Source organism: Neofelis nebulosa, chromosome 10, assembly GCF_028018385.1.
Source record: "Neofelis nebulosa isolate mNeoNeb1 chromosome 10, mNeoNeb1.pri, whole genome shotgun sequence".
NCBI classification, from domain to species: domain Eukaryota; kingdom Metazoa; phylum Chordata; class Mammalia; order Carnivora; family Felidae; genus Neofelis; species Neofelis nebulosa.
The window spans coordinates 18546764-18562399 of record NC_080791.1 but is presented as its reverse complement, the minus strand read 5'-3'; the positions used below and the strand labels follow the sequence as shown (position 1 = coordinate 18562399).

At 47.8% G+C, this 15636-nt stretch overlaps 1 long non-coding RNA gene across 1 annotated transcript; it reads right to left on the bottom strand.

Annotated features, from left to right (window-relative positions):
• Window positions 1-1568: 1568 nt before the first annotated feature.
• LOC131488490 (uncharacterized) lies at window positions 1569-3748 on the bottom strand. The gene is made up of 3 exons (XR_009250232.1): window positions 3495-3748; window positions 2312-2382; window positions 1569-2208 (listed from the first exon to the last, which is right to left on the bottom strand). It is a non-coding gene; the product is annotated as an uncharacterized LOC131488490 (long non-coding RNA).
• Between the last annotated feature and the right edge of the window lie 11888 nt (window positions 3749-15636).

The window sequence follows — 15636 nt, the reverse complement described above, 5'->3', positions numbered from 1 at the left end:
GAAGAAAAGCAGGGGTGAGGGGAGGTGTGGAGGTTAGAAACCAGAAGGGTTTCAAAATGGGTGAACAGTGCCTGCCCCCTTACCTCTCCCTGCGTTGTGCTCTTTGCCTGGAAATGCCTTGTACATTCTTTCACTGACGAACGTTTATGTATCCTTTGAAACAGTTCAGAGGTCATTGCCAGGAAACTTTGCCGAACCTCCAGGCTGGGCTAGTGTACCTCTCCTGTGTGATCACGATAATCAGTGCATACTTCACTCCGGCCGGCTTCCCCGCCCTGATGTGGGAAACAAAGGCAGAAGGAAATGGCAGATAAAATTAAATTTCCGTATAACCTGCGGCCGGTTGGCAAATAAGTGAGGCAGGCAGAGTGAAATGTTTCTCCAGGACTCCCTACTGTCTTAATGCTAATGATTGGCTAGAGGGAAAAACAACCTTGGCTTGACAATAGCTAAGCCTCCCGTAATCTGTGAGTCTTCTTTAGCATATGAAAATCTCGTTGGCAACTTCCCCTTGACTTTACCTCCCCCAGCTCCCAGGAATATAACCAGTGTCTCTTCAGGGTCCTGAGGCAGCTCTTTTTTGCCCATGGGTCCTGGCCCTGAGCTTTAGGAAAATCACCTTTCTACACTGAAGACATCTTCAAGAACTCTTTCTTGGCTGTCGGCTCCAGACCCCACGAACCCCACCATCACCCCAAAACCTCATCAACCTGACTGTCCATGCCTCGAGGTCAGGGACTGTGCATTAAAGGTCTGACACCTGATGGTCGCTCTTTAATGAGCTGAATTTCATGGAGACTGAGGAGCAGGTAACGAGAAAACATGGCAGGATTTTTTGTACCTCAATACCCTGGATTTGTTGTCTCACCTCTTTGAAGAGTGAAGAGGTGGACACAAGGAGCAGCCGGCAAAAATTTATTAGAGTATAAGATTAGGAAGTAAGAATAGTAGGAGAGCTCTCTTTACAGAGAGGGGGCATTCGATGGTGAATACCTACAGATTATAGGCAAGGGTCCTTGTTTCATAAGGTTCTTGCCCGCCTTCACTTCCCCCTCGTTTCTTGTCAGGCTCAACCCTTATTGGCTGGATGGCTCTGGGTACTGGGTTGTCCAATCCTGATTGGCTCGTTAGCATTGTGTGAGGAGTCAGACTGGTCATACTGCCCCTCATGTACCATAAGTTTTATGGTTTACTTTTTTTAGTCAGGTATTTTGATTGTCAAATTCCCGAGGGGAACCTGAGGGGGAGTAGGCGGTGTCTGTTACATTCTTAAGGGGAACCTTAAACCCGAGGGGGGTTTGCTGTAGTCTGAGGCTCCTAGCGTTGTTCCAAAATAGGTGTTTTCCCCCACCCGGAGATCTCAGGTTCTATCCTTTCCCTCTCTGCCTATTTTATCGTATCTTTTCCAATCATAAAAGTAACGGTAGCCTACTAGATATGGAAAGGAAGCAAAGCCAGGACAGCCAAGAAGTTCTGTACCAGTCATCTGCTGTCCCAGGAAGGCCATGCAAGAAACAACCAGAAAACTCAGTGGCTTAAAACAAGAGGCTTGTATTCAACTCATGAGGGTAGGAGTCAGATGGACAGCTTTGATCCCAGGTTAATCCTCACGTGTCTACCCTCAGTTGGCAGATTGGCTCTGCTGATCTTGGCTGGGCCTTCCTGCACACCTGGAGCTCCAGCTCAGGGCCGTCACCCCAGCCGCTAGGCCAGGTTCAGGCTCACGTCCGTGGCAGTCCTCCAAGAGATGGAGTGAAGTGTAGGAGGTCTCCTGATGCCTAGGCTTGCGTATGGCACAATACTACTTTTGCTTCATTTTAATGACCCAAACTAGTCAAAAGTCCAGTCCAGGGTCAAGAAGGGAGGAAATAGGTTCTATTACTTGAAAGGAAGAGTTACAGGTCATAGAGTAAGCTCGTGACTGCATGGGGCAGCGTAACTGGGGCCATTTTTGCAATCAGCTGCCATAATTTTAGATTGACTCAGACTCTTTGACTTTTAGTAAGAGTATGCAAATTCCAGGGCACACCACTAGTGGATCGTGACCTTAATGCTGTCACCTTCTGGAGACAACTGGGCTGCAAACCATAGCCACTCTTTATTATTTGCACATCAGTCACCCAAGGCAAATGTTCTTTCCCAGACTGGCTTCTTAGCTGTTTCCTCCCACTGTCCAGCTGGTGTGTGTTCAGATAACTCAGGCTTGGTCTAAAATTAGGGTGAGCAAAACATGATTAGAGAGGCGAATTTGTGGCAAAAAAAAAAAAAAAAAAAAAAAAAGTGAAATCGAACCAAAACTAAATATAAATACCTTTACATGTAGCTTCATTCGGATTACCTGTTCCCGCAATCAATGTAGATCCTTAAGAGTTGTTTTCCCTCCTATGTGGAAGAAACCAAAGGAACAAATAAAAAATTAAATTAAAAAAAAAAGGTGGGGGACAAGCGAAAACCAGACTCTTAAATATAGAGAACAAACTGGTGGCTGCCAGAGGGGAGGTGGGCAGGAAGATGAAGGGATTAAGAGTACACTTATCCTGGGGCTCCTGGGTGGCTCAGTCTGTTGAGTGCCCGACTCGGGCTCGGGTCATTATCTCACAGCTCGTGAGGTCAAGCCCCACACTGGGACTCACCGCTGTCAGGGTGGAGCCTGCTTTGGATCTTCTATGAGCACCAAGAAATGCATAGGATTGTTGAATCACTATATTGGACACCCGAAGCTAATGTAACGCTGTATCTTAATTATGCTTGAATTAAAAAAAAAAAAGAGTACGTGCGAACCCTCCCTCACACATTCCCCTCCCCGTCTGCCACACTTAGTTCTCCCCAGAGGCAAACAATGGTATTTTTTAAACATGTCCTCCCAGAAATGCACATATAATCAGATATAAACAAATGCGTACATATGTCATCTCCTTGCTTCTGCGTTTTTGCTTTTATTTGTTTCAATTAACATTACACTTACAAAGAGTTGTCCAAATCAGGGCATAAACACTTTCTCATTCTTTTGTTAGGGCTGCATAATTTTCCATCGTGCGGCCATATCAGAACTCCTGTCCCCGGTCCCCTACTGACGGCCACCTCATTTGTTTCCCTTCTGCTGCTGTTGTGTGACCTCAGCTCTAGAGGACTTGAGCGAGCACAGCGATGGGTTCCAGACTTTGGCCCTGTGAAGGGATTAGTGACAATGGCTGCTCTATTATCTTCTGATTGGAGACTTTGTCTTAGTTTGTAACCTTGCCACGTGAAAAACAAGCAGAAAATTCCACGAAGACCTTCCACTGGGCCTATGCCCAGCACTTTGGGAACGTTATGTTCTCAGTGACCTCCAGAGGAAGGCGTCCGGGAGAGTGGGGAGCCAGCAGGCAAGCAGAATATGATTAAAACTACAGTCGGCTCTGTTGCATTTTTAAAGGGCTGTTGAGAACTGTTTAGGAGAAGGCCAGTTTGCTCAAGCATCTCTCCGTGCTTAAGAGCTTTTCCACATTACTTACCTCTGCTTTGCTCCCGTCAGCACTTTCTGTCCCGGAGGCAAGTTAGAGATGTGCAGAAACGGAGTTCGGATAAAACCTCAGTACAACGGCCTTGGTAAACTGGATGCTTGGGGATCCCAGAACCCCTCGGGGTAGTCTAAATGCCACAGTCACCATCTAAGATTCGGGAAGGCCAAATCGGTTCGTCTCTTAATTTGTCCAGAGGCAATCATGTACACCAATCGTTTCCAAATGCCAGCTCATGCTGCCTCAGAATCACCCCTGTGGGTTGTTTAAAAAAATATATATATATATTGCTGGGCCCCACCTCACAGACCCAAGGAACCAGCCTGTCTGGAATCTATAACAAGCTGCTGGGTAACTCGGAAGCCTCGTCAGGATTGGGAACTCTACCAAGGCAACAGTGCAGATCAACATGACTGCATTTAGAAACCAGGAAGCTCAGGCCTTACAGACTCGCTGTGTGGGACACACCAAATGTTCCGGCACCCTATCAGCCTGATGCTCGGGCATGGAAAAGACTTCACATTCTCTCTGGCTTCAATGGCTTCAAAGGTGAAACTCTTTCCCTCTATCCCTATCCTAGCTCCTGGCCAGTCCCGTTTCCAACAGGGGACCCTGAATGTCCCTTTGCAATGGTGATCTACAGAGAAACATGGGGTAGGGGTGATGCGGAGCTGAGGACAAGTCCGGTGATCCCCTTCTGGCTCACGTGGATACACGCAAGTCATCATGGCGCCCTAGACGAGGCCCTGGGATTGATCAGGCTGACAAGGAAGCTTGTCTGAAGAGGGATAGTAGATATAAGGCTGGACCACCGTCCCAGGCAGGGAATTACTGCCATGAGGTGGTCCCACCCAAGGAAGAGCAGCTGATTTTTTTTTTTAAGTTTTTTTTTAATGTTTTTTTTTTTTTTAATTTAGTTTTGAAGGAGAGAGTGTGAGCAGGGGAGGGGCAGAGAGAGAGGGAGACAGAGGATCTGAAGCAGGCTCTGAGCTAACAGCACAGAACCCGACGTGGGGCTCAAACCCACAAACTGTGAGATCATGACCTGAGCTGAAGTCGGATGCTTAACCGACTGAGCCAATCAGGTGCCCCAAGCGACTTTTCCAAGGGAGTTGTGAACTCTGGGGCCATTGGGTAGTGTTGGTGAGAAGGGAGGGAGGTAGATTCAGGTGCCCCTGTACTCCAGAGAGAACTATCTTGTCTTTAAGTCCAGGATCAATCTGGGAAGCTCTGCTTTTCCTAGGGGAAACTTGGCCTCCTCACCCTCTCAAGGTCCTCATCGTTGGTGGCCATGGTCACACCCACATATGTGGCCATTCACGGGGTCTCAGGTGGGGCCTGTGCCTGACTGCAAAGGGGGTTGTTGATTCTGCGGGGGGGTGGACCATCAGGGGTGGCTACTCTCTGCTAGACCTAACTTGCCCTTTTATGTAGGGACGACAGATTTTTCTGTAAGTCTGTATACCTGTAAATTTAATGTCAATGCCTTACGTGTTTAATGTCCAAAGCTCCAACCAGGATTCTAGAGAAGCAGACCAGTAAACGCTTTGCTATCTCAGGATGTACCTGTGCAAATAAATCCTCTTTTAAAAGTCAAAATCTGTTTCTCAAAGTCTGAACAGCGTTTTGTACATAGTTGGTTCTCAGTGAGTGGATGGTAAATTCATGAAGACACATCAGTTATCATCCTGAAACTAAGTGATATCTACCTATAAAAAGATACCCTCTGCTGTGGTCAAAGCGCACGACGATGTTCTTATATTTTTCAATGAGCCTGAGCCGATACTAGAATATTTGCCCCCAGTGACTTGTAACCATCATTCATGCTTTGAAAGTGTGCCACTTCCGTGAAGGAATAAATGGAAAAAGGATTCACGTGAAAATGCTTCCATGGATTAAGGAATTTTAGGTAAATACTTCAGAGGGAACAAAACCCCCTTTCTAAAGCCCCTTTCTCTCAGTATCAATCCATGCCTAAGCCCAAGGCAACTGGAAGCACCTTTACTCCTACACACACCCTATGTCCTTATAGTTGACACAGAGCTTCCCGAACTGGGGCTCCAAGCACAGGCCTGAGCAGTTACTGGTGTAAAGATTTTGATCAATGACAAGCTTTTTGTCTTCCTGAGTTGGATTCAAAAGAGATCTGGGGAGACGAGGCAGAGGGGGAAAGGAGAGAAAAGACAGAGGAACCCAGAAGGAAGAGAGTTCGAGGTACCTGCGGGAGCCATTGCTGTCATTGCCTCCAGGATCTCAGGGTTGTCTGGGACTTGGGCACAACAGAACAGAGAAGAAGAAAAAGAAAAATGGACCAGTTTCTCCATTCCTCCTAAGCATCTGGAATCTCCTTTCTGCTTGTAGAGCCAGAAGTAGAGGTCTTTCTCCTGGAATTTTCTCTATCCATATCTGCTTCTTGCTTCCAATTTTGGGGCTGCCTTGAGTCCAAGCCAGGAAACATCAGGGAGAAAAAGGGGGGCGGGCAGGGGTAGGGCAGACAATGCTGGTTCTCTGGCATTTCACATTCTGGGCTTTCCCAGTCCACCTGCTATCACTTATTTTTTAGGGTCCTCAAATAGCTACCCTGTGCATTCTTGCTGGTTTTTAGGACTGCATTCACTCGGAGAGAGGGGTGGAAGGTGCCCATCACATCTTCAATCCTTCTATTTTGCTTTGCAGGGATTCCGTCTCACTCTGCTTAACAGACTGTAAACTGATAAACTAGGGTTTTAACCTTTATTTCATTCTGAGATGAGTTCACAAAGGCAAAAGTCACCAGGGAAGAAGTTTATCTAGTAAGGAAAGTAACCTAAGTTTGGTTTCTAAACTTTTTAGATCACTTTGCTTCCTCTTCAAGATCACGAGCAAGAAAAATCAAAGCTAGAGCCTGATTACCATGCAGGATGTGCACCTGCTGAGAAAAAGGTCTACAACGTCTTAAGGTACTCAGAGCACAAAGTAAGCATGAGACCTTAAGGTCAGAGTTGTAGTTTAAGAAAATAGGCTATATGGTCCATACAGAGAGGTCTTTCATACATGCCTCGGGATTTAACTACAAGAACGCTAACAGGCTTGCTTTCTCAAAGCTTTTTGAAAATATTCATCGAGTTGCCAAGACCAGGGTGTTCTTCATCAAGGACTTCCGAGCAGATAAGATTTAATTTGCGCTTCTGTTGGCCTTGTTGGGGAGGGTGAATTCCAGGGAGTGATGTATGTTTTCTGTATACTCAGCAAGCCATTGTTGAACAGAATTTCTGCAGATATTGTCAGTGGGAATATAATTTGGGTCAATGAATCATAAATTCTATTTTGGTAATTTGCCGAAGACAACATCGAGAACATAGCTATCCCAGTGGGGGAAATTGGAAAGAGACATTCATAACTTTAACAGCATGGCAATAGGGCAGGGAGGGGGGCGGCAAGAAGGGAGACACATTCTGCTTAACAGATTGCAGACTTGTTTTCAACCAATTAGTCACCGAGCAGGTAGGATACTCTTTTTCCTCCAAGCGCTGGGGGTGGCTATGAAGCAGTGACCACGGTCTGCCCAGCCACAAACAAACAGGAACATGACACTTGGGGTAAGTCCCCTAAGGTTCTCGGGTGACTACCTCTGTTCAGTTGATCAACCCATGAACGTGTCCCTTGGAACAAATCCACAGACATTAAATGCGACAGCCTCGTGCTGCTGGTGTCCTAGTTTCTGTAGGTTACAGAAAAAGAGCCAGTTCACACACTGGCTTTAGCTTTCCTTCCTTTTGCTTCACAAACTCAGGTGGAGATATCGGTTCAAGGAGACTCCAGTGGGGGGAGGAGCAGTGGAAACGAGTGCGAGGAAGAATGAGCTGTTCGTTAGAGGTGGCCTTTCCTTAACACACTTTTTTTTTTCAGTGTAGGCTCCACCCCCAGCGTGGAGCCCAATGTGGGGCTTGAACTCATGACCCCGAGATCAAGATCTGAGCTGAGATCAAGAGTCAGCCACTCAACTGACAGAGCCACTCAGGTGCCCCTCAGTACAATTTTATCTGCTTTATTTAAAAAAAAAAATTCTTTTTTACATTTCTTTATTTTTGAGAGACAGAGAGAGATAGAGTGTGAGTGGCGGAGGGGCAGAGAGAGCGAGACGCAGAATCCGAAGCAGGCTCCAGGCCCTGAGATGGCAGCACAGAGCCCGACGCGGGGCTCGAACCCACGAACCGCGAGACCATGTCCCGAGCCGAAGTCGGACGCTTAACCGACTGAGCCACCCAGGGGCCCCTACAATTTTATCTGCTTTATAAGTGAAGAGATGGGAAGACTAAAAATAACAAAGAAACCCCAAGTCATCCTTATTCATCCCAGGAATTACATCGAGGGCCCTCGGGGCGCCTGGGTGGCTCAGTCGGTTGAGCATCCGACCTCCGCTCAGGTCAGGATCTCACGGTCTGTGGGTTTGAGCCCCACATCGGGCTCTGTGCTGACAGCTTGGAGCCTGGAGCCTGCTTCATTCTGTCTCTCTTTCTCTGACCCTCCCTCGATCATGCTCTGTCTCTGTCTCAAAAATAAATAAACATTAAAAAAAATTAAAAAAAAAATAAATCGAGGACCCTCAACCAGAATGCCCTTCTTCTTAGCTCATCAGGGTCCTGGAGGAAGAGACAAATCGTACCTGAGGGCGGATGTAAAACCAAGGTCAGACAATTCCTCATTTACCCTCTGTTGGCAGCCTCCTCACCAATCAGTCCTCAAGAGCTTTGCTCGAGTGAGAAAGCTGCCCTTTGTTTCTGACAAGGACAAACAAGAAAACTGGAGTTTGCAGTAGGAGGGATTTGGATTAGATGTGAGGAAGGATTGTTAGACTCCAAGTGTTGTGAGGCAGAGGGATGAGTTATGACAGAGAGAGACAGAGACAGATCTGCTAAAGATTTTAGAGACAGCTCTCTTCATGGGGTGATCAAAGTCCTTCCAGGAGGACCAATGAATTACATGGGGAAGGGAAAGAGAAACGACCTTCTTTCAAAATAAGCAGTGGCTGGGCTGCCTGGGTGGCTCAGTCAGGTTGAGCGTCCGACTTCGGCTCAGGTCATGATCTCACGGTTTGTGGGTTCGAGCCCCGCATCCGGCTCTGTGCGCACAGCTCAGAGCCTGGAGACTGTTTCGGATTCTGTGTCTCCTTCTCTCTCTGCCCCTCCCTGACTTGTGCTCTGTCTCCCTCTGTCTCTCAAAAATAAATAAACGTTACAGAAATTTTTCAAAATGAGCCCTGGCCGCCGCCCCCCCCTCACTGGGGAAGAGCTATGTCAGTTTCTTAAGGGGGACAGAAAACCACCTCCCCAAGTTTAAAAGACATTCTTAGTGACAGAACAACAGCAGCATCCCGGAGCTGGGCTTCCCAAACCCGGCTGCCTGTTAGAATCCCTGGGGACTCCGGGAGCCATCCGAGTCCAGTTAGATCAGAAAGTGTGAGTGGTAGGGCACGGGCATTGATATTTCTTTCAAAGCTTCCCGGGTGATTGGAAAGTGCATCCAGGGTTGAGGAACGCCACGTGAGAGGTAGAGGTGATAGTCTGTACTCTCTTTGAGGTCTTTCTAGTGGTCCAAACATTCATTTGGCTGGACCAAGGAAGTACAGGGTGTCTACTTATAGGTGTTGTGTTTTCGATTTGATTTGATTGCTGTGGTGGAGGACCAGGGCCCCGGGCATTACACTGTGAAGGCAGGTGCCGCTGTGAAGGCAGGTGACACAGGGAGCCACTTTAACAGCCTTGTTTCGAGAGCCCAGGAAGACAGCACCTGTGACTCAGTGGCCGGGAGGCTCCCTACAGAGAAAGGGAGGCTGTGATTCTGTGCTGGAATAAGGAGTCTCCAAGCTGCTGAGTACAAGCTGCTGGCTCATCCTCAACGATCACAGGGCAGAATGCGTAAAATTCCCGAAACACGGTGAATCGGTCGTCTGCGGTGCAAAGGAGACACATTGTGAAGCCTAGCGACCGAGTACATAAAGGCAGCAAAGCGGGGCACCTGGGTGGCTCCGTCAGTTAAGCGGTCCGACTCTTGATTTTCGGCTCAGGTCACGATCTCACAGTTTGTGGGTTCGAGCCCCAAGATAGGCTCTGCATTGACAGCTCGGAGCCTGCTTGGGATTCTCTCTCTCTCTGCCCCTTTTCCCTGCTCATGCTCGCTCGCTCTCTCTCCCTCTCTCTCTCTCAAAATAAATAAACATTAAAAAAAATAATAATAAAGGCAACAGAGTGCAGGGGTTAGGAATTCCAGTTCCAAGTTCGGACTTCCCTAGGTTCAAGTCCTACCACATACTGACTTCATGCCCATGGGCATATACTTAATTTCAGTTTTGGTTTTCTTACCTGTAAGATGAAACGGGTAATGGTAACTGTCTCCTATCGTTGTGGTGATTCAGGGAAATGATAAATGTCATAGCTGGCGTTGCGTTCAATAAAAGCTGCCCGCGTTTAGTCTGTTGGGGCGGGTGTTTTGCCCGCAGTCGCTGCGGTGATAGCGGGGAGATGGAGGTTTCCTGGACAACAGGGCGGTGGCATTGGAGACCGAGGAAGAGGTGGGAGAGAAAGGCATCAGCCGGGACACCAGGCTGGTGCCGGCCGCTGCTTCTCCAGGCCATGGGGCACCCTCGCTGTGCCTTCACAGCCCCCGTACTTGGTAGGGAAGGACGGCACCCCTGCTCAGGGTGGCCCTGTATCTGCTCAACTTTAAGAGCAAATGAAGTCAGGGGGCACCTAGGTGGCTCAGTCGGTTGGGCATCTGACTCCTGGTTTCGGCTCCGGTCATGATCTCATGGTTGGTGAGTTTGAGCCCCGCGTTGGGCTCCGTGCTGACAGTGTGGAGCCTGCTTGAGATTCTGTCTCTCCCTCTCGGCCCCTCCTGCATTCTGTCTCTCTCTCTCTCTCTCTCTCTCAAAATAAATAAATAACAACAACAAAAAGAGCAAGTGAAGCTGTCACCTGGTCTTCAGGCATATCATCCCTGGAGATTCTGAGTAAGAAATTTGGGGGTGGAACCAAGGAATCTGTATTTTCTTAAGAGATCTCTGGGCGATTTGGCCGCAAAGACAGGTTTGAGAAACCTAGTGCAATCTGCTCAGTCCAGTTAGAAGGGATCAGGAAAGCCCCTCTGCCCGAGCTCGTGGGCTCGCTCTTGTGTTTCACAGCCAGAGATCAGCGGCTCAGGAGCCCCATGAGACAGACAGCTGTGTGATCAAGTACCTTCTGTTCAAGAGCACTTGGGCCTTGATGTGAGATCGCAGAGACCTAGCACTTGAGATCGAATTCAACAAGTATACAGAATACTTCAGAGGAAGAGAGGCAAGAGGTGATTTGGGGACAGGGGTGATGTGGGAACAAGAGGGGGCTTTTGGCGACATAAAAAAAAGAGGCCATCTGGGAGGCGGACAAAGTGAGTGCATACACCTGGAAGGTGGAGAAAGGGCCCAAGATGAAAGGAGGGAGGGTTCCAAAGACAAGCCTGCTTCCTTCACCATCTAGTTACAACCCAGAAACTGCTGTGGACGGGGCACCTGCTGGATGATAAGCCTTGTGCCAAATAGTTTAACACCCACTTGATTTTCACAGCTGCCCTACAACAAAGGCTGTTATATGTATTCTATAGTGTATTCTTACAATGAAGTCAGCTAGGGGAAAGAAAATACTGTTACGAAAATCATGAGGAAGAGAAAATACACTTATAAGACTGTACTTATTGGGAAAAAAATCTACATATAAATGGACCCACACAGTTCAAACCTGTGTTGTTTGGGGATCAACTAGGTAAGCTCCTAGAGAAGAGAGCTGGGGAGCTCGTCTTGTGGACCAAGGGGGAATCTCTGAGGGAGTGTATTTAAGCAAGAGATGGGGAGGAAAAGGATTCCAGGCCTAAGGAAGACTATGCATGATGACTGGAAGTAAGATTGGGGTGTGGCCACCGACAAGCCTGGAAGAGGTTCAGCAGGGCTAGGGTGTTGAGCATGCATGATGTGTTCCTTTTTTTTTTTTTTTAAGTTTATTTATTTTTGAGAGAGAGAGAGAGAGAGAATGAGAATTCCAAGCAGGCTCCACACCATCAGCGCAGAACCTGACCTGGGGCTCAAGCTCACAACTATGAGATCATGATCCGAGCCAAAATCAAGAATCAGGTGCTCAACGAAGTGGGCCAAACCCGGTGCCATGATGTGTTACTTTTTTTTTTTTTTTAACACGTGTCACATTTTTGCGTGAATATCTGCCTGCCTCTCTGTCCCCACCAGCCTGTGAGCTCTGTGAAGTCCCTGTCTTTATATTCTCAGGGGCCAGCCCAGAAGACAGTGCATAGGAAGTGCTCAGTAAATGCTGCACTGAACTCAGTGGTACCAGAGCTCCGGCCTCGGCCTCGTCTGGTGCCTTTCCCTTCCCCAGCAGTCTGGTTCCCAGCTTGTGTCCTGAACTTGCTTGAGTCACGGCAATGCTCTTCTACACGAGGAAAGGCAGCAACATCTGTAAGGACTTGTGAGTATCTTGATGCACCAATCGTTCAGATTGTTGGAGCTACAAAGTTTGTCTACGCAAAACCCTTGGGAACAAGGTGGGATTGTGTGGACGTTGAAACCTGCTCTCTTTCCTTACTTGCCAGAAAAAAACTCTGTAGGTCATCGGGGTTTTTTAGGTCCTATTTCCCACAAGACCTAGATGCAATTCATTATCTAATTGTTCTCTCCTTTAAAAAACAAAAAAACAGAAAAACCCAACCTAGTATTTTAAGACAAGTCATGTTTTTTTAAGCCATTAAGTAAATCACATGCTTAATAACTAGTTTCTAAAAAATCTGTTTTCTTCTAAGCTTCTTCTTGACTTTCAGGGGAATCTGAGAAAATCTGGAGCAAGGCTGTGTTCAGTCCCTCAAGTTGCCCCTGCTTCTCTGGAAGAAATAGCCCACATCCTTTCGCTCCTGCACTCCCCATGTTGGGGGATCCCCTTATTTTTGGACAGTCTCTGGTTTCAGTGGCCAGTGTCCTTCTGCCCCTGGGTCCTACTCACCCTTCAGGAGAGACAGTCCTGGTCAATCCTTCCCTTCAGTACTTTTCCTTCCAGGTGTCCCATGCTTCAGTCACATAAATGACTTATTATTTCACACACTCGCAGATGCAGTCACAGTCCCCTTAGAACCCGTCTACCATTCCCAACTTCCTGATGGACGCACACAGAGGAAACCCAGCCCGCTACGGCTGCCATTACTGCCAACGACACTACCAGCAGATGTTTAATCAGCACTTACCGAAACTAATTCACATCATCTTCCGAGGCAGGTACATTATCCTTCCTTTACAGATGAGGCAGTCCGGTTCCAAACTGTGCTCTTAAGCATCCCATTATGCTGCATTCTGTGAACAATTCCTGCAGCGGAGTAGACAGAAGGTGACCTTTGAGGTTGGAAATTTCCTTGGCTTTGACATTTATTAGTTGAGTGATCTTGAGCAGGTTACTTGGCTTCTCTGAGCCTCCGTTTTATTATCTGTAAAAGAAGAAGAATTTCTACCTTGTAATGAAGAAATAAAATCAGAGGCTCTCATCTTTTGAGTCAGCTACGGAGATTTATTCCTAAATGTCTACTCTGTGTCTTTCTTCCCAACCCTTGCTTGGTGCCATAAGCCTGAAGTCCCTGAATGTCCAAGGCCTCAAACCCCAAAGGCCACAGATCCGAACGTCCCTGGAGGACCAGTATAGCATCAGAACTACAGCTATTCCAAAGTAGGCCTGTTAGTCTGGGTCCTCCCAGAAGTAGGGGTGGGGGCAAAGCGGGATTAAATGTGTGAGGACTTTGTTAAAGGAAATGTCCGCATGAGAGAAAGGAGAGAGGAGGCTAAGAAGGACTAAGAAGGAGAGTTCTTTGATCACGAACAAGTGTGAGCAGAGGGAGGAAGGTTGGGAAAGGCATCCTCGACTTCTGTGCAGTCTAGAGAGGGTTTAGCAAAGCAGTCTGGGAGTCTCTGAGCCAACACTGCTGTCAAGGATGGTCAGCATCTCTCAAGAAGGGTCTGCCCCATTATCCCCACCCCACACAGTCATTGCCTGGGAACAGCCCCTGGGAGGCATGTCCTCTTTGCCCACTGGATGTCAGAATGTGGTAGCTGGGGCCCTGGTCGGTGATGCTGAGTCCCTCCTAAATCAAAGCCAGGAAGGTAAAGGAAAAACTTGTACTTCCTTGTCTTAAGGGTAGAGTACCATTCCGCGACTTTCCTAGCAACCGGCACGTTTCTTGAAAATAAAAGGTTGGGAATCTTTGAGTTTTATTGTTGAGTGGTCCCATCTTTAATATTCTAGTACTCTATACTCAGAGTCTCAGAGAATTCTAGAAAGCCAGCTGGTATCAGATTTTAGAATTTCCTCTATGTCTCCGTGAAAGGGAGTCCGTGGTAAGGGTCAAGAGGCAGTCACTAGTTCCCTGTTTCTGGGAATGAAGAGTTGGAGCCTCGGAAGCCCTAAGTTAGTGGCCTTGGGTCTACCCTTGCCTGTGAGCCTCAGCTTCCTTCCTGATCACGGGCTTGCTGCATCATTATCTACTATTGTGATTCAACCTAGCTGTGAATTAGCTAGAATTACCGAAGGAGCTTTTTAATAATACACAGCACAGACCTATTTAATCAGTGTCTCTGGGGGTGGGGCACAGAAATCCGCATTTTCCAAAGCTCCCTAAATGATATTCGTGGTTAGTCTGGTATGGAAACCCTGATGAGGCACACAAAACCGTCTATTAAGGAAGACTGGGAAGCCCGGAAGAAGAGATTTACCAGCTGCACTTGAATTCCAAACCATATTTTGTGCCTTGCTTGGGAACTGCCCTACATCTAGGCATTCACCTACACTGGGCCCAATTGTGTGTCTTTCATGGTTCAGTCTCATTAGCATGTGTCATTGCCAGGCACACGATGACAACGTTGGATGGTTCCTCTGCACAGACCTGACCCATGGCACTCCCAGAGGAAGGCAGTCGAGATGTCTCTCTTGCATTGTTTTCAGAGGAATTTTTACTAAAGGTCCAAGTGTTCAGAAAGCTCGTTACCCTCTTTTAGTGGATGAGAGCCATCTTGGTCACGATGTCAGTAGAATGGAAAACCCGGACACTCGTAGAATCAGACACAAAAATCCATCTTGCAGATGCATAGTTAGTTCTCCCTCCCCATGCCCTCCTGTGGTTATACTTCTGCCTCGCATGTGCCCTGCAAAACTGACCTCAGCTCCCTGAGAGCTGACGGCTTACTGCTACTTAATACAGAGATGTTCTCTGGATCGGATGCCTATCCTACGCAAGGGTGTGATTGGGTGTGACCAACCCTTCTGCTGCCTTGTAGGTTCGAGTTCCTGGCAATAGTGCCTGGAAGGAAGGTGCTCAAAAAGGTTTATTGAACAAAGAATAGTTGGTTCTTGTTTTGGGCCATAGCCTCTGCCAATGTGCTGAGCCCTGCTCAACACCAATACCCACCTGGGATTGCAAATAAAGGAAATAGTGACACTGAAAATGTGGTACTTGTTAGGCACAGTGCTCAGTGCTTTCCATGGATCATCTCTTTAATCCCCCAACAACTCCATAACGAAGGTACTGTTGCTGCCATTTTATGGATGAGGAGGTAATGAACTTGCTCAGTGTGAAAGGGAGTGAGTGCAAGAGTCCATACTCAACCATCAACATCAGAGACTTGCAAAGGCATTTTCTTATCGTCCGTCCTCTTGATAAAAGGCTGTTTTAATCAGAATAACCCCATTCACTGAGAGTTTCTCAAGGGGTCTCTACTGGGAGCCCCCATTTTCTAGGCCCCTTCAAAATCCTTGTAGGTCTGGCTCCACGTTCTTCCCAGCACAACCCCCTGGACTCTCAGCCCTGGGCCCCGATCCACCTGTGCTCCCCCACCTCCTATCCCCTCTCTTTCCTTCTCAGACCTCCTGGGGGCCCTGCCTTCTCTCTTCCTGGGGGCCTGGAGAAGGTGCTGGCCCAGCGAGTTCGGTGACATGACCACCCCCCTGCTTCATTCCTCTCCTGCTCCCTGTGGGCCTTGTCTGTCGCCCATGTCACAAGCACTGTCAGTTGGTGACAGAGAAGAGGAAGGGCAGTCTTCTTGTGGACTCTAACTTCGTTGTTACTCTTCAATTTAGTGACCTTG